The sequence below is a fragment of the Montipora foliosa genome, unplaced genomic scaffold, assembly GCF_036669935.1.
Source record: "Montipora foliosa isolate CH-2021 unplaced genomic scaffold, ASM3666993v2 scaffold_413, whole genome shotgun sequence".
NCBI classification, from domain to species: Eukaryota; Metazoa; Cnidaria; class Anthozoa; order Scleractinia; family Acroporidae; genus Montipora; species Montipora foliosa.
In genome coordinates, this window is record NW_027179716.1 from 727,501 (window position 1) to 735,548 (window position 8,048).

The window sequence follows — 8,048 nt, forward strand, 5'->3', positions numbered from 1 at the left end:
ATCACGGAATCATAATCAATGCGGTTTTTAGCTTCCTTTTCCCATGCAGACAAACTTTCACCTGCTCCTGAGAAACGAAAAAAGAAAACAATTTATTTGCGTAACAATTATTTCTGCGGCGCGAGATTTGTGTGAATCTCTCTGAGAATTAAGCGCGTCAAAAGCACAAAAACTTGGGCTCTCTGCTGATACACAATTGGCGGTTACGCAGAACGTAGCGCATTTAAAAGCCATAAACACTAAACTAGAGCGATTATTGAAGCAATGATTTTATTCTTATTTATTATTATCTGCAAATTGCTCCATACTTCGGTCTCACCGAAGATTCAAGTCTTCCACATGAATAGCTATCGAAAATTTTGAATTTCCCTCGCGTGTTTAAAGTCTTTGTTTTAACCTAAATCGTTTTTGATCATACACGGTCAAAAACGATTAACTATAACCATAGCTACTGTTCGTGAATTTGAGCCGCGTTCCTTGATACGAAATTCAGAGATGCATTGTTGTCGACCGTCTGGTATCACGTCTTCAAGTCCTTCTAGCAGATGAATCAACCAAATTTCGGTCGGCAATTCGTCTTAAGATCGGATTTATGTTTAAATCGTCTCAGACGAGTAGTTTTTATTTTGCAATGTTTCCAACAGTCTAAAGGCGTGAAACAGGCTATAAGAACTGGGCATGAAACTTGGTGCAATCAACTAAGTTTCCAACTGCTTTTTGTGTTTCAGAACCAGTTGCTTAAATCATTCGGAGCAAGACAGGCAGCGAGACATTCCCAATTCAAACAACATCAAGCGCCCCTGAAAGCACAGACGAGAGATGCCGGCATCCAGTGCAACGAGAAGAATCCAGTTACACCAAGGCCAACAGCGGATGCCAGCACCCAGTGCGATGACGAGAAGGCTGCTACACTAACTCAAACATCAGATATGGCGGTTCAGACAGATTTCGTTGATGTCATGCCCGATCTGAAGGAGCAGATACGACACCTATCTCAGATAGTCGCCGAGCTGACTGCCCTCAGGCCAAAACCACAAGAAAACGTCAATGAAGTGTCCCAAGGCTCGCTGTTGACCGAGTTACTCTCAGACTCGTTGAGCGACATAAATACGATCTGTCCCGACAGCTCTGCAAATTGCAGCACTTCTTCAGCTGATCTCTTGCCTGGTCTTCAGTCACCCTCAGCCGTAATCACACCTCCTGTTCTCCTCAGGGAACCGCCTTGTTCAAACAGTTCGCCAGTAAGTTTTCCCTCACGAGCACCACTGACGTTGATCCAGCAGAACAGCCAGCTGAACAGCACATCCCATGGTCCCACAGATAACCAACGTCAAAAAGTTAGCTCAATCGTTTTCATGGGATCAGAAATGTCCACTACTGCTTTGGCATGTATTGATGCCCTCTTTAGCGAAGCCGAGTTGGCAAACGGAAATATGGGAGGTAGCTTTGGCTACCAAAAGCTGGACGAACATAAAATAAGTTACTTGTCATCTGCACTTCGTCAAAAGTTTGACTCACCATCGTTTGAAATTCAGTGGGAAAACGTGAAGGCAAAGATAAACTCTAAGTGCAGAGGCAAAAGGAGAACTCTGGTAAAGCGGCTAAAAAAACAAGCAAATCAGTAGAACAATTCTAGTTATCATTAGGCTTTTCAACAACTTATTTTAAAAGATAATGTAAACGATTATTAGTGGCTAGTAAAGTTTTTCATATTTTTCCCGAGTTTTGTAATTATAAGCGTTTTTATTAAACAAACTTGTAAGCTTCCAAAATGTGTCGTTTTTTAATATTGTAGATGCCCTATAGCTTGTAACACGAGAGTGTGTTCTTTGCATCGGGGAAGGGGACTTATATTATCTGTTTAAATAATACACTAGAAAATCACCATCGGGGAATGACAAGCTTTGCCGAAACGCGTTTGGTAAAAAATGACAAGGCTTTTCCATGTCTTGAAGTACAACCGCGCGAAGACTGGAACTGAATTTGACTGTTGCTCGTGTTTCCTCGCTCGTGATACTGGTAATTCAACAACGAAAATAAATTTTGTTCTTATTCTTTTGTTTTAGTACCTGAATTGCTCAAAGAACATTCTCCACAGTCAACTGTGTTCAAATTGCTTTCCATAGACTGAAGAACGAATCTAAAAACACATTCGAAAGGCTAACGTTGTTGTCTAAAAAATATAAGCTTAAGACTCGATTAAAACACGCACGTCAGCCTCAGATTTTACACTGAGTTCAGCTTGCTTCTTCGAAGGGTGGGAGAAAATTCATTGTCTTTGGAAAATTGCACTCCAAAACAGCGATCGATGGGTGCGAATATTATTAGTATACTCTGATTTCACACCAAGACCAAGGCTAATTCAAGAAAGGTAAGTAACAATACTCGTCAATATTTGCAATATTTGCAATACTCTTGACGCAGAACGTTAACACACTCTTAGACTAGCTAAACTTTGCGTGCGATCTTGCACACTTAAGTGCATGCACAGCTAGTGTGTTGTGTCATTTTGCACACTATATGGTTTGTTTTCAAAGGTTAACACGCTTTTTTGTTCGACTGGTCACCCTCTATTGTTTCAAGTGTGTCCTATGAAACAAAAGAATTTGCTAATGAAGTGTGCTCCTGGACACACATTAAGCGTGCTAAAACCTATTTCTTTTGTTGTAAAGTGGAGGTGTGTTGTGAGCGTGCTATCACCTTTAGCATCAAAGTCAAATGGGGGGGTCACATTTTACAAAGAAAGGATGATCTCTGCTACCCAAGCACTGGATCCCTGAAGGTGCAAATGAAGTTTAGGTATCTAAGTTGCTTTTTGTCTGCTATTATCATTCTTAGAACGTTTTCCTCCGAACAAAATGGTAAATATCACTGAAGATTGCAGCCATATTTACCTTTTTGGACAACCGCTGACCAAACTCAATAATAGCACTTGTGAGGTACTGAGGAAAGGAGGCTGTCCGTGAGGACTTTGAATTTTATTGCAACAAGACTCACGCTTGGAAATTATGGCATCAAATCAGCCAATAAAATGTCCACTAGTTTCCAGTTTTTTTACGCCATCCGCCGCTCGGCCATTTTCATGGTGACTCAGAGGACCCGAGTCGTGCTCTATTTTGTCTTTTTGCGGGCGCCTGGGAACGAGAACAAACTTTTGGCGCCAACAAATAAAATCTACGGCTTTCCATCTTTATTTTGATGCCTCATTTATCGAGTTTTTCCGTATTTTTCCGAATTTGCATTCGTAGTGAACAGGGAGCTACTGAGTACGATTACAGTTGCAATTGAAGGGCTCTATTGGTCCTCTAAAACTGAGGTAAATGAAGATTAAGCGTTCGCTTTGCGCAAAACTAAAACGGTAGAGCCACAGAAGAGATGGCAGTTGGTGATACTTTTGAGTTGAGTGGTCATAATTCTGCTTTCGTATGTGTATAAATTTGTAACAAAAATGATCGATTTTAATTAAAAGGAAAACCTGTGGCCTGTGGCCTGTGACCGTGGCGGTCGACCGATGGGAAGTAAGAAGAGGAGAACCCCTCCAAGATCGCTTCAATTTTTGCAGAAGAAACGATTCCCTGTTGGTGAACTAGCTCGAGAAAGGGCTAGCCTCCAACAAGAGTATCTGTCAAAGAGTAAAGAGCTCTCTGCTCTGAGAAAAAAGCTGGAGCGCCTGCAAAAAAATAGTGAAAAAATACGAGAATGTGTAGGTCAGGTTGAGGTAACCCCGCCAACTCAAAGCCGTGTGACAGCATTTCAGATCTCTCAAAATACTTCACAAAGTAGGAAAAAAAGCCCATTTGAACTCACTGGAGAGGGTAAATTAAATTTGCCGAGACGTAGTGCCCACAGGAGACAATTAGAGACGCTGATTGCTGCTTCAGAGGTGAATGGAGGTTCAGTGGAAAACAGAGGCCCTACTCTTGATGGAATGTTTTCCACCGTTCTCAAGTACAGCAAGATGGCTGATATTTCTAAATATTTCGATTCTTCTAAAAAGCTCAAAAGGGCAGCAGCCATGAAAACAAATGCCCAAGCGAAGGCCTATGAGGAAAGCAATGAAAATTTTATCCGTTCCTTGTCTCTACTGTATGCAGGGGGGATCATTGGTAAGGTAAAATATCAGCAAGGGAGATCAGCAATGGTTATGAGACATACTGGGAAAAGAACCATGAAAGGTTATCTCTCAAGGGAGAGAATAAAATTTGGTTCTGGAATTCCCATTCCAAGGCCACTTGCTTACAGTGCTCTAATACAAAAGATTCAGCAAATCAATGTTGGAGAGACCATCTCAGTAAGAGAAATACTGTGCACTACCTTGCCCAGGGATGAACATGTAGATGGCGTTTACAGAGACCTGGAGACAATGGTGATTATGCTGAGTCAATTTTACTTTGAAACAGATGAATTTAGAAAGGACAATGACAAACTCAATTGGTTCGGTAACAAGGAAGGATCCTTTAAAGTTGCAATTGGAGGGGATGGAGCACCCTTTGGGAAGTGGGATGAGTCAATGTCCTGGCTAGTGAGTTTCCTCAATGTAGGGTCAAGAGTGGCTAGCCCAAATGATAATTTTTTTGTTATTTGGTGCAAACTGCAAAGAGGACCATCCAGTTGTAAAAAAATTCACTCAACAATTAGCTTCCCAAATTGCAGCAATTGAGATGAAGACATACACAGTGTCAGGGAAGGAAGTAACTTTTACTTTTGAACTTGTTCCCTCAGATATGAAATTTCTGGCTTTCCTTAATGGGGAACTTAACAATGCTGCAAAATATTTTTCCAGTTTTGCAAATGTCTCAAAAGAGGACTGTGTTACACTGAATAGCAAATTTGGGTCAACAAGTGATTGCAAGTGGAAGCCATGGTCATATACAGTGAGATTGAATATTGCCAAACAAGTATCAAGTTTTAAAGCAAAGCTGCCCACCAACCTTGCTGCCTCAACAAAAAGAGCAAAAGTCACTCAATTTATTGCAAGCAAAAAATCAAGGCAAGAGTTTGAGCCACTGATTGGAAAGCTGTGTGATAAAGAGGTTATAGAGCCCCTTCACCTCAAAAACAATGGGGTGCAGCATTTGCATACAATGCTACTTGACCTAGCAATTTCCTTAAGTAACCTCCCTGAGAAGATCACCAGCCTATCACAATTGTCCCCAGCATGTGCAATGTCGAGGTACATGAAGGCACAAGAGTGTGATGTTAAAGCTGGACGTTTGAAGAAGCAGCTTGGAAAGTGGATGCTGGAAGAAAGGTCTAAAGACAAAGACTTTAGTTACAGACTGACTGGAAAGGATTCAAGACTTATTTTGCATGGGTTTATGTTCCTTGTGAATGCCATCAAGGGGGATTCAGATGATCCCCAACTGCTCATGAAACTGTTGTTCATTGTTTTCCTTGCAATTAAGCTCAGAGATTGTGCCTCCATTTTTTCAATGTACCACATAACTCAGCCAGCCATTGATAAACTGAAGGGCTTAGCCCAGGATTACTTTACAGCAGTCAGACTCTTCAAGGGCAATGTATCTGCAACAGTTTGGAGCATTGGGCATTTGGTCCCTATTCACACTCAGTGGGTATTCGAGAAATTCAAAACTGGATTAGGTGTGAATACCATGCAGGGGAGAGAAGCCAAGCATGTTCAGATTGCCAGCTATGCACGAAACAGCCTTTTCAAAGAACGCTGGAATCAAGTTTTTAGGCATGATTACATCAGCAAACTTTGGCTACCTCTCCGCCAGCCCTCTCTCTTGACATATCATCAATCAAGAGACAGCCTCATTCCCAATCGTGTTACCACAGATCCACATCACTTTTGCTCCTGTGGATTTTCCAAAGGTGAACATGATGAGAAATGTTTCTTTTGTGGTCATAAATTCATGGATGAGATCATGAAGTCTGTTGCTGAGGGAAAACCTACAAGAGAGTGCTTGAAGTACTTGTCTTAACTGCTTAACTCTGACTTGGAGTCAAAAGTTGCATGGAAGTAAATAAGAGAAACAATGTCAGCCTATTTCTTAAAGGGATCATAAAGTTTCTTATATACCCAGAGCTGACAAGTTATAATAGAAGAATTTAACTTTTCCAAATGGTCTGCAAAGCACAAGTGTTACTAATATTTTAAAAAAATACAACCACACTTTTAAATTTTCGGAACATGTTTCGATGTTTCAAACATCATCTTCAGCCATAGTGAGTGTAACATTAAAATTTTTTACAAGATAGTTCGTATATATATATAACTATCAATACAATGATTCTTTGTAGATTAAATGTTCGTTACAAGTACGTAAAATTCAAACGAACCAACAATATTATAGAGAACACAACTGACATAACGGTAAAAGTTTAAAAGTGTAATGCTAAACTGACATGATCAACTTGTTTGTTGAGTTCGGGTTTCAACCGCTCAATATGGAAGCTCTCCTTGATTTTGAGTTGATAGAAAGAAGTAGCATTATCAATAATTTTGAAGCAAGAAACATCACAATTATCGTGACAATTTTTAGAAAAACTAAGATGCTTGAAAATATGAGAATTTTTGTCCCGGAAAAGGTGCTCATTTACATGTGTGTAGAAATGTCTGTTGGTTTCACCAACTGAAGATGATGTTTGAAACATCGAAACATGTTCCGAAAATTCAAAAGTGTGGTTGTATTTTTTAAAATAGAGGAATTTAAATTTTTATGGTCCTGCCAAAGATTACGAGAAGAATTGTTGTTCTGCCAAAGATAATTATTGCTGACCATTTCAGCGACATTATTTCATACAACACAATCAATGAATGCTCAATTCAAGTATATAAAATCATAAAATCCAGTATGAAACTTATAATTCTAGGTAGACTACAATGTATGATGTTCTTGTCTCAACTTGATTACATTTTGAGACTGTACATGTACGTGAAAAACAAACTCTTCCTGTTTCAATGCTGGATGATGCCAAATGCATTCCAGTACCCATAAAAAAAATTTAATTGTAAGATTTCCTGTTTAAAATTGTATTTCATAATTCCCTTCTTGCTATCATCAACAATAAGTTTCACAACCCCTTTTCCAGCTCCTAGCTCCTTTACAAATCCTTCACAGTCCTCAAATTTATTGAACAAAGCACACACTCTTCTTAAACCATAACTTGTGCGATTTATTATCCCTTTGTACAATAGATTAAAAACTTCCTGTGACATCGCAACATCAAAACAGATCATCCATGGATGGAGTTTACTCATTCGTGGCGTAAGGCGTCTATTAATTCCATTCTTAGCTCGTATCATTGTGCGCTCTAACATCGGATATACATGACTGATTTCGTGCTCATGTCAATAGCGAACCGGACCATATTTGCCTTTGACTAATGAGACTAATCAACATCGAAGCAGAGACAAGTATCATGAAAGACAACATCTCAGAAGTAGAAAAAGGGCTAAACTTCGTCAACATCGACGTTACCAAATTAAAGTCAAACTTGGAGGTGAAGGCGGATGCCGGAAGGCTCGAAGCACTAGAAGATGAATTGGAAGAGATTCATAATAGATCATGCAGAAACAAGCTGGATTTCTTTAACGTCCCCGAAAAAGCTGAAGGAGATGACTGTGTAGCTTTTATTCAATATTTTATTGCCACACAGATGGGCCTCGAAGGGCTTTGTGGACAAATCGACATTGAACGATCACATCAAACCCCAACCAAATTAAGCGCGAGGAGCATGAAGTGGCAAAGACCAGTACACATAGCCCTTTTACGTTACACAGACAAGATGAACATTTTGGGGAATGCTGCAGCCAGGTTAAAAGGTAACCCTTTCAAAGAAAATCAGATCGGAATCGCAGCTGCTTTTTTTGCGAAGAAGACACATAAGGGAAAAGCTCTCCTCCCTTTCAAAAAGCACCTTCAGGAAAAGCTTGGGCAAGATTCCAAAGTTTTTATCAGCTATCCTGCAATTTTGAAGTATGTAAACGAAGTTGGCACACTGAAAATAGATAAAGAGGTGATTTTAAACGAATATGAAGCAAAATGGAAGATAAGCAATGTGAAGGAGACGTTTGCATAAAC

At 39.9% G+C, this 8,048-nt stretch overlaps 1 pseudogene; it reads left to right on the top strand.

The window, feature by feature from the left end:
* The first annotated feature begins 3,511 nt into the window (after positions 1 to 3,511).
* LOC137988338 (uncharacterized) lies at positions 3,512 to 5,945 on the top strand (annotated as a pseudogene).
* The last annotated feature ends 2,103 nt before the right edge of the window (positions 5,946 to 8,048 follow it).